Below are 15743 nucleotides of genomic sequence, written 5' to 3'. Positions count from 1 at the left end.
TCTGTGGCAACATTGAAACATGATATTTGTCACTTTTGAGGACATTTAAATGCTTAAGGATAATAATTTTTGATCCTGCCTGTTAGAGGAGAGTACTCTGTAGAGTAGCAGTATCTCTATTTTTCTTAACTCATACGGACTCCCTTGCCTGCCGTATAAAAGGTCCATCTGACAGACCAAAGAGATTTATGATGCAGCATAGCCGCTTTGCTGGAAACATTCTTTCATTTCGAGAACTTTTTATTTTGTGTGTAATCTAAAGAACTGGCCATCCAGACTTTTGTGAACCAATTGTTTTGAATGATTACTCCCAGATTTTAGATGTGTTTCTGTTCAAGGGTTTATGATACACTGTTGTCTCAATAGTACTGTTGTTTACCTTGTGAAGTGTATGGTCAAGAAAGTGACCAAAGGTTTTATGCCATTTCATAGTGAAATGAAACTCGCAACAGGACAAGCATAGGGAGACTTTCTGCTTGACCCAAACAGCTTAAAATTATTTTCAAAAAGACTTTAGCTAGCTCACCGTGAGCCTATAGTGCCAATGAACTAACCATTTTCCTCAAAGGGCACTTGCTTACCAGCAGGTAGGTAGGTAACTGCAGTAACTTGTAAAGGTTCTGTAAATGAGATTAAGATTTTAAACAACAATATAGCAGAACACAACTATTTCCTATGTAAAGATAGAGTGGGTGTCCTGAGCATAGAACGAAGGCACAGCCCCTCCACATATGTTGTAATCTGAGTTTCTCTGTTTTTAGTGGGCTGTTCGTGCATTTGAGTCCCTCCTGTTAAATGGTTGGCCTGTGTTTAAACAGACACAGCCCACACGCGAGCTGATACAGTGCAGTACGCAGCATTCATCTGAAAGCAACAGCGTTCAGGTGAAAGTGACCTTCCTCCACTGAAGAAACCACTTTTTCATCTATAAAGGCTCCAACAAAGAGAGATGAGACCAGAGCACAGGCCAACTGGCCATGGGGACAACTGGCTCAGATGCTGGTCTGTCAGAACACCCAGAAAGTTTGGGTTTTCTTTTTTAACTTTTTGCCAGCTCCATCAGTGTCTTTACCAGCTCAGTCAGCATCATTTGTGCGACTGTGGATAAATCCTCGGCTGAATTTCTTTCCCGGTCCGACCATGGAGCCAATACTGCTCTGGGTTTACTGAGATGGAGAACCCCACGAGCTGCTAAAGGCTCCAGCTTGATTCAGAACTGATTTTTCTTCTCCTCCATGTGTCAGTGACCTGATGCTACATAATGTTAAATGCCTGTTTTCATTAGTGATGGCTACAGTAGCAGATTAATATTAGCTGACTTATTGTTACCAATATTATGAATTTGTTCAGCCAATGTGGCTAGTGCTAGCTGGCTGAATGCATTGCTGTGGAGCATATCACAGCAGTGTGGGTTAGATTGCATTTGTTGGCTCTTGTGTACACCAGGTAACTTTATTCACTTATGCCTCTTGTTTTGTGTGTTTAGTGGCAGCTTTCACTCGGCTCTGTAAAACCTTGCTGACTGAGAACATGGAGAGAGTTGTGGCGGGTGGCTGAACAGAGGCCTGAGGTGAGGCTGACGAAGCATTTCTATTGGCCTGTGATGCTGGTGGTGTAGTGCAACAACTAGTGGCAGTGACATTTTTCTGCAGGACCTTTACGTAATGCCAGAAGGCTAAAATTTGCAACAAGCAGTAACACAAGCACATTTTAATATAATTTAGTACTGTGATACTTGATGCCGGAAGTGAAAGAAAATAGCAGCTGCCAAATTCATCAACAAGTGTAGGTGTCTGAGTGCCCGGATGTTTGAAGTATCACTCATATGTGTTGAATTCTGTAAACTGTATGAAGTCATGCCTAAACTGGCAGAACACTACAATTTGGCCTGACAATATTAAGATTCATCATCTTTTGAGCTGATTCTGGGTTTTGAAAAGTTTGGTTCATTATCAAATCTCTGGCAAGAGAGCATCATCAGCAACATCACATAAATGAAAACAGGCGTCCTTCAGACAAAAAAAAATATCACACTGTACAAAAATACTTCAAATTACCTGTAAACTTATAAAAAGATTATTTAGATGCAGTTTAAAAGCAGTTTTGATGGATAACAACCCTTTTGTGAGAAATCCCATTGCATTGGGTCTTTGTTTCAACTGTGATGATTTAAAAAAAAAAAAAGTATATTCAAAGGTTTACATGGACCCAATAATAACTGAAACACAGAAAGAAAAATAATTGGAAATATCCAACATTGATAAAAACAGAGCATTACACTGTGATGATTAATTTGTTAATGAAATTTTTGGCAGTGATTCACTGCTCCTTTGTGAAAGTGGAATGAATGTTCACTGCATGACTGAAAGGAGAAGCAAGATGGTGTAGATATGCTGAATGCTTGGAGTAATTTTTTTAATAGGTAATCAGTGCAGCACATCGGCCTTGCAGCTCTGCACGCGTCTGTTTCAGGGGAGTAGGTGCAACCAGCTGTGACCACACTCTTCCAGATGAGAAATAAGAAAAATAAAGAGCGTAAGGATTTGTTTATGATGCATTTCTGATCGAGAGCATTCCTGATCAGTGCATGTAATGAGAGAAAAAATGTATACACACACACACACACACACACACACCTTCACAGTTTAGAGGAGTCCTGTGCACGCAGGCAGCTGCCAATCAAAGTCACTCAGAGCCTGACACATCAGGAAGGGTGATCTAACTTCTGTCTCTTTCACCACGAGAGCCATCAACTGTCCACAGCCTGCATGTAAAGATCCATCGTCCTTCATGCTTCCCCATCAGGGCCCGATACAAGCTGCATTTGTGTTGTGGCGTCTGTATGGTGTTGACCCATCTGGGCCACCGTAGGATACCCTTTCAACCCGTTTATCTCTATTCATGACATGAGGTCCTGTTGCAGTCCGTAATGTTAATTTTCATAATCAATTCTTAATTAATTCATCAGTGAAGCTAGTGTAAACGTGAAATTACAGCCAACAGCCAGTTAGCTTTGGTTAGCATAAATACTGGAAATATGACAAAACAGCTAGCATGTTTCTCCTTGTTTCCAGTCCAATCAATCATTTCAAATAACTGTTCGGAAAAGCAAATAAGAAAAACTTCATTTCAATAAAACGAGTAGAAAACATAACTGAACATCTAACTGTTGAAAATCCAAATGATGAACCTCCATACGAGACTTTTTTTGAGGGTGGCGTTGGCGGGTTACTCTGACGCATGATTTCAGTATTTCTGAAATCATGGGTACAGCCCTGTTCCTCACAGTCTGCCCATCCCTCTGTTCTTGCTTCAAATGAGCTGCTGCGTGCACTCTTTTCCTCAGCCACACTCGCTGCTCTTTTACAGTAAACGACGGCGTTGAGTTATTCAGTGGAAGAGGATGGCTGAGACAAATGGCCACATAAAAAGAGAAAGTCCTGCATTAGTAGATGGGTAATGGATCTGATGTGCCCACTCAGCGCTGGCTGATACATCAGAGACGTCACTCTGCCGTTATATAAAGCACAGATAAATAAATGAACAAAAGCCATTAGGATGATTTGACTCGGAAATAAATATTATCAAAGATACTGCTGCGCTCTGGTAGCAATGCTGTATCTCAGCCACACTACAAACCTTTGTGATTTCAAACTGCTCCACAACCATATCAAAAAGTTACCTTATCAACACTTCATGTGAGAGAAAATCCTCCTCCAAAATGACCATACAGTGCTCATAAAAATATGTTGTATTAGACTCTATTAGTTTTCACTGGTTTAGTTGTACCTAATAAACTGCCAACTTTGTGTATATCATTTTTTTTCTCATGCTGTTAAACTTGCAGATACTTTGTACAGGTGCTCTTATCCCAGCCTTTTGCTCAACTCGCTGTTTACAAACGCACAACATTTCACCGAGATCCACAGTGACGAGAGGTGTCAGCATGCAGGCTGGGAGCATTAAGCTCTGACTTACAGAGAGCTGCTTCTCTTTCATGCCTTAAACAACCTGCTTAAATTCAACCTCCAGCAGCTCCTTTGATCTCATCTCTGACAAACAGCAGGTTCCAGAAAATTATACTTCACACTCTGGTTCCTTGCAGATGATCAGGAGTCAGGATTAATGAAGTCTATTCTGGTGGCGGTTTTTGGACTACATCCAAAATGAGTGGACTCATGCAGCACAAAGTGAATAAGGTGTCATCAGTCAAACACTAACATTGAACTTAAAACCACAGATAATGGCATATTAAAACCATTACCGTTTTGTGTAGCAGTTGTGCAGCATAATACATCAACACAAGTTAACATGAAAGCATACGTAGCATTGTATAATTTCTTTTGTCCATTGTCATTAAAAGAAGAGTATTTCCTTCAGTAAAGTGTCACACTAAAGTGTCAACATCCAGACTTTGTTGGGGAGCACCAAGGATGATTTGTCACCATGGCAACCCATGCATGTTTGTTCAGATATTCACAGACAGTGTGCAAATACAAACACGCACACACGCCATCTGCTCGTGTGTGTGTGGGTGCAACGTGGACATGCTTTTGTGCAGCGTCCATTCCTAGCTGCTGCACGAGGGTGCGCCGTGTATGGATGTGCCGTCAGGTCAAAGACCAACATGAGCAGAGGCGAGAGCGACAACAGGAAAGAAGAGAAGCTAAAGGCCAAATGACTGCTTGAAAAATCCTCTGAGTGTCTGTCTAGTAGTGAGTGCAGGGAGAGACAGCTGTGAATGGAAGGTTACTTCAAACGCCAACATAATGAATATGACAAAGGTCTTACTTCTACTGTTCAACTGAGTCACAGGAGAAGCAGTATATCTTTACTTCACAGGTCTCCAAGACAAAAATGCTATATCCGTCCCCTCCTCTACTCTAGCTGCTACAGCTTTGTTTGGAAAAAATGGCTTTTAGAATAAATAAAAAAAAAAAAATAATAATATTATCAAAGAATAACAAACTTATTAGGTGTATTACAAGCTTTTATTACAAGTAAAGAGCATTTGTGAAAACGGATATCTGCCTACCCTAGCTGAAAAAAATTTAAAGAGGCGATCTGTAAGTTTTCTACAGAGCGGGAGCTTCAGCCATCTTTTTCTTTATAATACATGAGGTTACAACAAGTCCTGCAGACCCCTCGAGCCACTTTCTGAAAGTAATGATACAGGCTGGAACCAAGCAGAGCTAGCTGGCTAACATGCTAACCTCAGTAGAAGAAAAGAAGCGATAGAAACAAGAGTTAACGTTGGCGATACAGCTCTTGGAGAGAAAATGAACGAAGTGTAATGTTGAACTCACAGCATTTCTTCTACACTGGTAAAACAGCTGTTAATGTTAACACTAGCTGTGTAGCAATAGCAAAACTTACAAGTAGCAACTAGTTGCACTAGTCAATATGTTTATATTACCAACATATAAAATGGCTTTGTGGAATATGAATGGGCTCATTCTTAGTGACAACCCGCAGAAAACCCTCTCCACACTATGGAGCATTTTAGCTTCATTCAGCTCACCGTGTTTAATCAACAACCTGCAAGTTTTGGATCAGTCTTTTAGCGCTCATCAGCATTATTTTGATACCTACTTAGCATCACGCAGAAAGATAAAGTTAGCTGCTAACCCATGATCTTTGTGGAGCATTTAGCAATTTAAGCAACTTAGGATATTGACATGCGTATGGCTGCTGTTTTGGCGGTGGAGACCAAAACAGAGCCAAAAGAGAGGTTAATACTGGGCTTAAAATGGTCAGATTGTTAAAAAACAAAATTAATGCTAATACTGTGCCATCTGGATGTGTAGGTAACTGTTTGCTAACACATGATCTATATCAACTTTATAAGGTGATATAATGTCAATGTTTTATTCACAGCTTGTTTGGCTGCCCAGGCAGCTGAGCAAAACCAATTTCCTGAGGTTTAAAATGAGCACAAACATTAGAGTGTTCTGATCTCTTCATATTGTCCTCAGCGCAGCTGCAAAGTGTCCAACATAAATGATCATTTTTATGTATTTTTCTGAAATGAAATCCTGAAAATCTGCATGTGACTTCCCTTTGTTAAAGCAAACTGATTGGAGGATTCCACGAACCAACAAGTCAGTTAGTGACAAGGAGACGTGTGCAGTGGCGTCACTGCTGACTGCAGTGTTTGCATCACAGCTAGTTACACATTAGCCATGATTTGTGGGTGTGTGTGTGTGATTTTGCAGAGCCCAGCACAAGAACCGTTCAGCAGGCTTCAGCCACCATTTCTGTGCAATAAAATGCTGTGATGTAGAAGCCAAATTAAAAGAAAAAATGTATTTTGAACGTCAGCTCCTTTATATTTTCTCAGGTCTAAACAGCATGCAATCTTGAACTTCTGTTTGCTGTGCATGCAACACAATTTCAAGCTTAGTAATTGGATATTTCTTAGAAACTTATGGGGTTATACTGAATTTCTCAGGCTTTCATGTTCACAGGTGTGAACCTTCTGACTTTTTATTCATGAGCCAGATACTGTCAGAAACAATTACTCATCTCTCCTATCATACAAAACACAGGAACCGAGTGGAGCTGTTTCTTCTCAGCCTCCTCACCTCCTACTGAGCTATTCTGCTGAAAATGCTTCAGTGTTGGAATAAAGATTCCAAGAATGTGGGTTACTCCAGTGAGGTTAATGCTAAATTATGAAAAAGGACATTCATATGTACTGGGACTGTGGTGAATTATTGATCTTCCCAAGGTTTAGCAGGACTTCCTTTGACCTCTGAATGCTAAAAACAATATGTCTCATCTGTGTTATAGTAGCTTCCAATCCTACAATATAATTCTTTTGTGCATGTGCATCAACACGATGCACATTTGCACAAACAGGGACACACTGCTGAACAGTGCCGTCTCCTTGAGAGATGATATTAAAAGCACTGCATTCTTGACTTGGTTCTCTATCTGAAACCAGTGGAGTTTGCCTTGAAAGCGATCAGCACTTTTATTTACCCACAGTGACAGATGGAGCGGCTGCATTAATTGGCAGTTTCAGCTGTCACACAGTGAGATGACAGTAAATCTCTTTGTGGAGGGTTTGATGGTTTGTAGAAACGCTGACTGGAGCGGCGTTCTTTCTCCAGGGTCATGTATTTTTTAAAGTCTCGCTTGCTCCTCTCCCTTTCACGCTTGTACAGACATAGCACAGTGAGTGAGAGAGACAGAAAAAAAAAGAGAGGGAGAGAGAGAGAGTGCGCTGGCAGCTGGAGGCAGCCATCTTGGACTGGGTTAAAAGCATAATTCTGGTCACGCTGTATCAGCAGCAGAGGGGAGATAAGAGAGCGAGGGAATGCCAATGCTGGGAAACCCTCTGCAGAGAGAGAGAGAGTGTGTGTGTGTGTGTGTGTGTGTGTATGGACACTGCAGATACTGTTGCAGGCAAATGAAAAGCCTGGGTGGGAGGTGGAACAGAATACAGTCTCGGGGGCCACTCCAGGCTGATGTTAAGAGTCTTATTAAATCTGCATCATATTTCACATTGATGAAATGTATAAATAGATTAGTAGACAGTATATGACCCGGGGGTGTCACTTTGATGAGGGAGGTTAAAGCTGCAGTCATGACAACATCCCAAAAGAGGATGTTTTAGTGTTCTGTAACAAATTAGTACCACAAGAGGCTGTTGGCTTGACTAGTCAGCAGATGATGGATGCCTTTTTTTTTTTTTTTGTTTTTGTTTTTTTTTTGTTTAATTGCAAACTGACAGCCATATTCTGAAAGGCAGGAATAGAAAGTAAGTACTTGAAAAGTAAGCACTTATTCAAATACTCCAATTTTGAGGCAATCACCCTTGTTGTCCAGTTATTCGACTTTGCACACACAGTTTGCTTTGGCGATGAAGTTATCATGCAGATTAAGATTTTACAAATAAAACACATGATTGGTGTTTTTTTACTCCTCCTAAAATGACCTCTATCAGCTCCAACATTAAATGCTACTTTTACATTAATGCATTATCTAACATTGATACTTTGAATACATTTTGCTGATAATATGTCTATTACTTGCTTCAAAGAGCAGCTGAACACACGGGGACCAGACGTCCTGGTTTGTCTGGGGTTGTCCTGGTTTCAGGGTGGGTGTCCCAAGTCCAGACAAACACACACTCTTTCATATGACTATAACCCAAAAATAGAGAGGAAGAGAGGAAAGCAATGACATGAAGCAAAGGGCCTTGAGTCAGACTCTCCCTGAGCGCAGTAGTTAGATAAAGGCCTTTAAAACCTGCGCTGTACCAGGTGAGCTATCAGTGCACCACACCACCTGAACCATAACTAGGTTGGTTTTACATGATTCACAGCACGGGATACAGGACACATCACATCCCATATTGATTCAATACACGACGCAGCATTTTAGCTTCAAATATGGGACGGTCCCGTACTATATAGAATTGGTGGCAACCTGTCAATATGCTAACAGTTAGCCATCACGCTAAACAGACTCCTTCCTCCGTAAGATACCCGGCAGGGCATCAATGGTATTGAAAGGTGCGCTGGGTAGGTGGGAAAACACCTGTGGTGCCCGCATAACATAAGTGCCTACACGTGCGCGTGCATGAACCAGGACCGTACACTTAACGGTCCCTGTTTGGGGGTTTGAAAATATGGTCACCCTAACTTAATAAACCACTGTAGCATGAACGTGCTTGTTTTTGTCATCAGATTGCCACTGATTACAAAACCCTTATAATCCAATATTTTCTAGCAAATGTTGCAACAAATGCACAATAAGTCTGTTGAATTTACGTTCAACATAACTAAGAAACATTTCTACTGAACGTTATTTGCAAAGCTGCAAAATACACAGCGTTGACATATCACTACCAGCATGTTTCATTCGTTATATCTGCTCATAGCAAATAGAGAACGTTTATTCCTTAAATGGTCATTTTTAGTCAGCACAGATCAACTGGTTAAAGCTTGGGACAAACCTAAGGACTAGCAGAAACCTATAAAGACTGGACAAACAACACATGAACTGGGTAAACCCCAGACAATACACACGACCCAGCACAAGAACGCCAACCAGCAGCGTGCACTATTTATACACCAGATCCTGGAAGGAGACGAGCGTAGGACTCTGTAGCCTAAAGAAAGAAGTGAATTTTGTAAAACAACGCTAACTTCATGCAGAGCTTTCTAATTACCTGTGAAGTCACCAGTTACCGATGTCAGTCACAATCATGGACAATGTTTAAAAAAAGGCTTTATGAGGACGATGGGCAGCATCTGGACCTGCAGGCGCAGGATTAGAACCGCCACAGACGGGGAACAAAGATTTCTGCACTGATGAGCCGAGCTAGGCCAAGAGCTGCCTGTTCTGGCTGATCAGCCACAGAGAGAGCACAGTTCACGCTGACAGCCATGGAAGCTCTGTGATAATAGGAGAAAACTGCCTGTGGACACAGTCCCTGGAATTAGCTTGTTGTTTACTCTGCAGAATCTTGGGTACAGGAGGAACGTGTTACTGTTGAAGCTCTGGAACCTAACAGGAGCTCATTTCAGATGCAGGGGTTGTCATACAGTTTTAGTCTGTACATCATTAGTATTCATTATGTTGCAATCAGTCTCATGAGACAGTAGAGAGCAAGGAGTGAACTCACAAAGTCCCGCAGAGCAGAAAGAGTCTGCAGGAGGGAGCGCGCGCACACACACACACATACGACTGTTTGAAGTGAGTGACAAAGCACTGCTATAGCTCTTGAAGCTGTCACCGCAAGAGGCTGTGTGACAATGCAGCAGGAGGCTGTGATCGTTATTATTTCCACTCGCTCTATTTCAGGAATTTGAGGCATGTCTCCTCTGTTCCATTTTTACCCGCTCTGCCCTCTCTCATCTTCCTGCAGCTATTTTTACCACCTCCCATTCGAACGGCACGGAGCGCAGAACTGCAGCCTGATGTAAACAGGTGAGATGTGATTATGTTGTTTGGTGTTGTTGTTCCTCCACTGATGGCTCCAGTCAAGCAGTCTGATAAATGCATGTTCCAGCAGAGCATGCAGAGACTGTCCGGACAGCAAAGGTGTGCTGAAGCACTGACCTCTGACCTCTCTGTGATGTAGATAAAGCCAAACTCATCGTAAGAAACACATTTCCTCAGCTATATTTCTCCTAAAAAAAAAAACGAAATTCTTGGTCATGTAGTTGAAGGTTGAAGTGAATAAGACAGTATCACAGTGACAGCAGTGCAGCTGGCTCATCCTTGTATACAAAGTGATTACAGTAAGTATAATATTCCACTCGCAGTTGTGTCTCAGGGTTAACATGGTTTTCCTATGGTGGCCCTGAGAGCTCAACACAGAAAACACATAATAAACAGACAAAACACAAACAAATTCAAAAATCATCTTCATCAGTTTGACAACACATGTGCTGCAAATACTCACTCATTCCCACAAATTGACAGGATTGGTTCCTTAGGTTCTATGACATATGAATCCCTGGCTGTCTGAATCTGTCTTTGGTTCACTGCAGTTCAAGGTGGAAACACTCAGTCATGGTGTTGTATTCTATAATAAAAAACACCATATGAACATGTCAGCAAGGTTTAAAACTGGATTTTCATCAGAGGGGGTCTGTAAAAACATTTTAAAAATTCAATTTCACAGGAATCCCAGATGTTTACAGCCGATCTTACCACATTGTTCTAAAAAGCATCAGTGGACAGGAGTGGTTATAATCTGTAAGCCCACAGATGTCCTACAGGCTCTCAGAATGGAGGAGAAAGCTGCAGCTCTGGTGCTGTCTGCAGCCTACAGTAGCTGTGTTTATTTGTGGCTACAACAAAGCAGAGTGGTCTGTGGAAACTGCGTGTTGAATAATTGATCGTGTACATAAAGCATGGATGTGGAAGAAAAGGGGAGGAGAGGAAGGGGGAACGAAGGAAGGAAGGAGCCTACTGGAACAGAGCGATAAAAAAAAAAAAAAGGAAAATTCCACACAATATCTACAACGAAGCCTCGTTCCAGCAGCCACTTCTGTTCCTGTTTTGTCTTTTCCTCCCAGTTTCTTTCATCCCCCAGTCCAATTGTTTACAACATTAGATGAATTACTTTCCCAGAATCTGAATTTTTTAAATCACAGACAATAATTGTGGCTTTTAAAAAAAAAAAAATGTATTTGCCTCTGCGAGAAAGCTTGGTCTCACATCCACTGGAATCCTTCGGGGGCTATGTAAATGCGACACAGTTTGCAGAGGGTCCCTGGTGCTGCTTCAGTCACATAAATGAAGAAAGATGTCTCCTGAAATTGGCTTCTGGATGCAGGGAAGTGCAGGTGGATTTGTGTGGAGAGTGTGACGATATTAGCGGTGCAGCTAGAACAGTTTTCCTGTAATCCACTGGCTGAAGAGGTTTCACTGAGAGACCTGTCTAATATTTTTTTTGTATTGTCAAGAGTAACCCATCATTGTTAAATACAATCTTAAATTGAGACGTGCAGCGATATTTTCAGGGCCAGTGGCCTAATTTTCTCTTTAAACTCTCTCTCCACTGTGTTGTTCCCATGCTTCACTACATGCATTTGACTCGTCTTCAAATGAGGCTGTGTTAAGATCCGTACACCTCATGGTAGCGAATGTGAAATCGTCCAGTCTTATAAATACACAGGAATTTCACTTGACAGCAGCCTCACTTATAATTGGCATGTGGAGCAACTGGCAGAGGAACCAAAGATAAAAATGGGTTTCTTACCTCAGAATAAAGCACATTTATGTCTTGAGGACAGGAAAATGACTGTGCAGTCAGTCATCATGTCTGCACTCGACATGCTGCCTCAGTAAAACCACTTCTCCAATTTAAATCCACTGCTCACCAGACCAGACCACACCAGGGCCTTTTGACTGTAGTTGGCACTTGGGTAAATACTGAACTTGGAAACACTTTCTTCCACCACTCTGCACCTCATAAATGGAATGAATTACAGAAGATTTTGAAACTTTTGAAACCTGGTTATGTTTGTTTTTCCTTCTCTCTGCTGTACTCTCTTTGTAAACAAGATCTAGATCTCAATAAGATTACAAACTGCTTCTCTGGGCTCTGGGAGAGTTATTGCAAATACAAAACCTCCATGGATTGGCAGCTCATAACGGAAAGAGTAGAAATGACTTTGTTCACTGTTGATAGTGTGATGAATGGCAATCAGTAGGGAAAATGCTTTTTTGGGCCGCAGGGGATTTTTTAATCGCAATTCTTGCAGGCCCCAGGTATGTGACTTTTGTGAATTTCCCTATAGGGATAAATAAAGTATGTCTTATCCTATCTTATCTTATCTTGTGACCATGCAAACAATAATTTCTGATGAAAAAAACATAAATGAGTAGACAGGACAAAATTAGGCTATTGCTATATTGACTCCTTGTAGCAGAACAACAAAACCAGCAAGAGCACGAAGCAGAGTTCCAGTCAAGTAGCACCATCTGAGGCTGAAAAATACAGCCAACACAGAAGTGCCAAAAACTGGACTTCTTCAGACAGCCACTTGAGGCTGGCTCCAAAAAGTGAGTCAATCCTAACAGACTTTTGACTTCAAACATCAAAACAGAAATAAACATGTTTACAGCCTGGTACAAAAAATGGTTTTGGTCTCTAAAGCAAATTTCCCTTATCATGACAACTGTAGGGGGGTGAATTTTTTTATAACTCATCCATTTAAATTGTATTAAGGCTTAAAGTTCTGAATAATTGAGGGTGTGGCTGCTTTGAGTGACAGGTGGGAGACCGTATGCTTGCCACAAAGCGAAATGCACCAAAGTCTCGGCTCCACATGTGCCCAAACTCTTTGTCCATTTTTGAAGTAGCTGGGAGTTCCTAGAAGTCAAGATGGCGACGGAGGAGCAGCCCACTCTGAGCTTCAGACTTGCTCTTCAGAAACCTATGGGTGACGTCAGAGAGGCCACGTCCATCTTTAGTTACAGTCTGTGGTTGTGGTTGGCTGCCTGTCCTGCTGCCACGTACTGACAGTAATGGGTCTAACACCCAAAACAACAAGTTCACAAAGACTGAATAAAAGTCTCTCAAAGTCGACAACAATTTATCAGCACAAGCTGGAGTGTATATATATATAATCATCATACCTTGAAGTATGCAAGACATGAACAAAAATGTGACCTCATCTTTTGTGTGCATTACACAAATACCTCCAATGACTACTGGCAACTTGAAGCAAGGCTGAGTGGCAGCATCTTATCCAGCTTGCTTAATACATCCATGGGTCTGACAAGTCTAGAATTGGTTATCACTTGACGTCGGCAACTTTTTCGGTTGGCGGGGCATATTGAAATATTTGTGCAGGGTGTGGATGTACTTTGGATACTTCAGCCTGTCAGTCAAACACACAAGGAAACTGACTGCTTTGTTGCATTAACTTTTAAAGTTGCTTTGGGAAATCATGGGAGTTTACCAGCAGAAGCATAAAAAAAAAGGAACAAAGGTAGATCAGCTGCAGTAGAAATCCAGGAAGGTATGGCAAGTATGAAAAACAATATCCTCCACAATGTTATCGCAGATATATGTCAGCCTCACAAAAATTCAGCGTTTCTCACACACGCAGCAAAGATGATGTTATTGCCCTGACAACAGGTTTTTATTTTGTTTATTAGCAATAATGTTATATGATAATAATCAGCATAATGGTGGCTGCTGTATGAGATATAATACAATAACCTGATAATATACTGTGTTATACAAGTGGTCCAGAGGGGCACTTCAGGGCAAGCAGGTAGTGTACTGCACTTAATCCATTATGTGTGCAGTCCCTCATAAAGTGTATACTAGCCTGACAAGATCTAAACACATATACAATGTAAATGGCATTCCTGCATAAATGTCAGGACTCCACTGACAGCAATACGCCAAACAATCCCACAGTTTCCCTGAGAGGCCGAGCTTGCGTCTGATAAAAGGAGATGTCACATAAAACTACACTCATCGATTAAGTATAAACATAAAACAAATCTGCACCATATATAACCGAGCTGACACTAAGCAGAGAGCTTTTGTGGCTAATGGAGTTCAGTGAGAGGTTTATCCAAGATACTTCCCCTGAGAGGGAAACAGCAGACAACAGTCCATCATTACTCACAGAGCACAGGCCTGGGAATTCAAAGTAAAAGGCAATGCATCACTTAACAATACAGTGTATTAATAATGACTCACTTAAAATAATGGCTGTTTTTTAGAGCCATCTAAGGCTACCACCAAAATGAAAAATGAAAAATTTGGACAATTATTTATTTTTATTTCAGTCACACTGTAGCAGGGAATAAATGGAGATAAAAGACTTTTCTCCTTTTATTTTATTGTCAATACTCAATAGTTTTATATAACCATGGATGAAGTAAGTACATGTAATGTGAAAAGGGTTGCCCATAGGGAGAGAATTATCACCCAAATCCAATTACCCTCAGGTCTATGGAGCAGTTGAGCAAATCAATTTGTCCCCAGGAGGAAGGACCAGGGATTCACCAATATACTCCTCCATGGCCTTGGTTTCAGGGATAGACAGGAAGTATAAGTGCCCCTTGGGTTGATGGTGCAGTTGTAAGGGCAGTGATGGCAAGACATTTGACAGGTTGGGGAATTCAGAAGACTTGGAGTCTGCTAGAGAAAGTGACGTAGCTGAGTTTAAAAAGACAGCATGACAGTATAGACTCCACCCCAGGATGACTCTGTGGCTCAACCAAAATGCAGGTTATGTCTGCATAGCCAGGGATAACAAAAAATGAGCGGTAACTGTGGAGAGTCAATAACATGAAAGTTAATGGTCTCATGGTGGTTACCTGACATGCTCAGTATGCAGAGGAGCCATGCAATGGGTATTGTGTATAAAACATGTCCATCGACAGCACTCACTTCAACAGGTTTGGACAGTCACTCCAAGCTAAGCCCCAACTGGACTACCAGTCCCGTGGCAATGAAGTGGGCTTGCTCCCAGGAGTCATGGAATGCCTACTACTGGTCAGGAAGAATGACCTGGGTGTGTTAAGGGGATGGGAGGGTGTGAGAGTTTTAAGAGTTCGGCTCACCAGCGCCCTCCCAGTTAGCAGTGAGCCCTGGCTTTTACTGGACAGGTCCACAGGAAGTAGCCAGACTGGCCACAGTATCGACAGAGGTTACCTTAGAGCCAACATCATCTTTCCTCAGCTACATGGGTTCTGAGATCTCCTGAGAAAACTGGGAGCAGCAGCAGAAGGCAGGACAGGCAGTGAAGGTATCGTACAGATGTCACAAGCAGTGGAAAAGACAGACGGATGAGGCTGAGGGCTGCGCGACTTCCTTTTCTCTCTGCACTGCTCTTGGAGGCAACAGTCAATATTGATAATGATAGAAATTAACTCATCAAGTTCTGTAGTAATTGCAATGCAGCCAGTTCATCTTTAACATGATGAGCTAACCGATGGTAGTAGGCGTCATCCAAGGCATGTTGGCCCTTTCATTCAGAACTCAATGAAGTAGTCCACTACACGTCATCCTGGCACAGATTCAGACAAACCACTCACTGCTTCCCTTCTGAGGGTAGTGAGGTTACATCGTCATCAGCTCAGATGTGAACAGCTTGACCAATAAACAGATGGGAGCTTTCCCATCGGCCAGTAAGCAAGGAGATGATATACAGCCTACATCTCTGGATTATTTGATGGGAAATGAGGAAGACTGAAGCTGGAAGACCAGCAAACGTTGCATCTGCAGGGTCTCAGGAGTAGCATTCAGG

The 15743-nt window shown here is 41.8% G+C and overlaps 1 long non-coding RNA gene across 8 annotated transcripts in view; it reads right to left on the bottom strand.

The window, feature by feature from the left end:
- Window positions 1-15743, bottom strand: part of LOC139621730 (uncharacterized) — a 138542-nt gene that overhangs the window by 95488 nt on the left and 27311 nt on the right. For 5 of the 8 annotated variants that reach the window (XR_011691067.1, XR_011691068.1, XR_011691071.1 and 2 more), the window contains exons 1-2: window positions 10672-10847; window positions 10421-10543 (exon numbers count right to left, since the gene is read on the bottom strand). This is a non-coding gene — a long non-coding RNA (uncharacterized lncRNA). Of the gene's footprint in view, window positions 1-10420; window positions 10544-10671; window positions 10848-15743 lie in introns of those variants that run through there. The other 3 variants (XR_011691069.1, XR_011691072.1, XR_011691070.1) reach the window with 1 other exon arrangement.

Source organism: Trachinotus anak, unplaced genomic scaffold (genome assembly GCF_046630095.1).
Source record: "Trachinotus anak isolate AG129_WGS33_773 ecotype Australia unplaced genomic scaffold, CSIRO_AGI_Tana_v1 ptg000005l, whole genome shotgun sequence".
In the NCBI taxonomy this organism is placed as follows: domain Eukaryota; kingdom Metazoa; phylum Chordata; class Actinopteri; order Carangiformes; family Carangidae; genus Trachinotus; species Trachinotus anak.
Note: the sequence above shows the minus strand (reverse complement) of the source record. Positions and strands in the feature narration are given on the sequence as shown.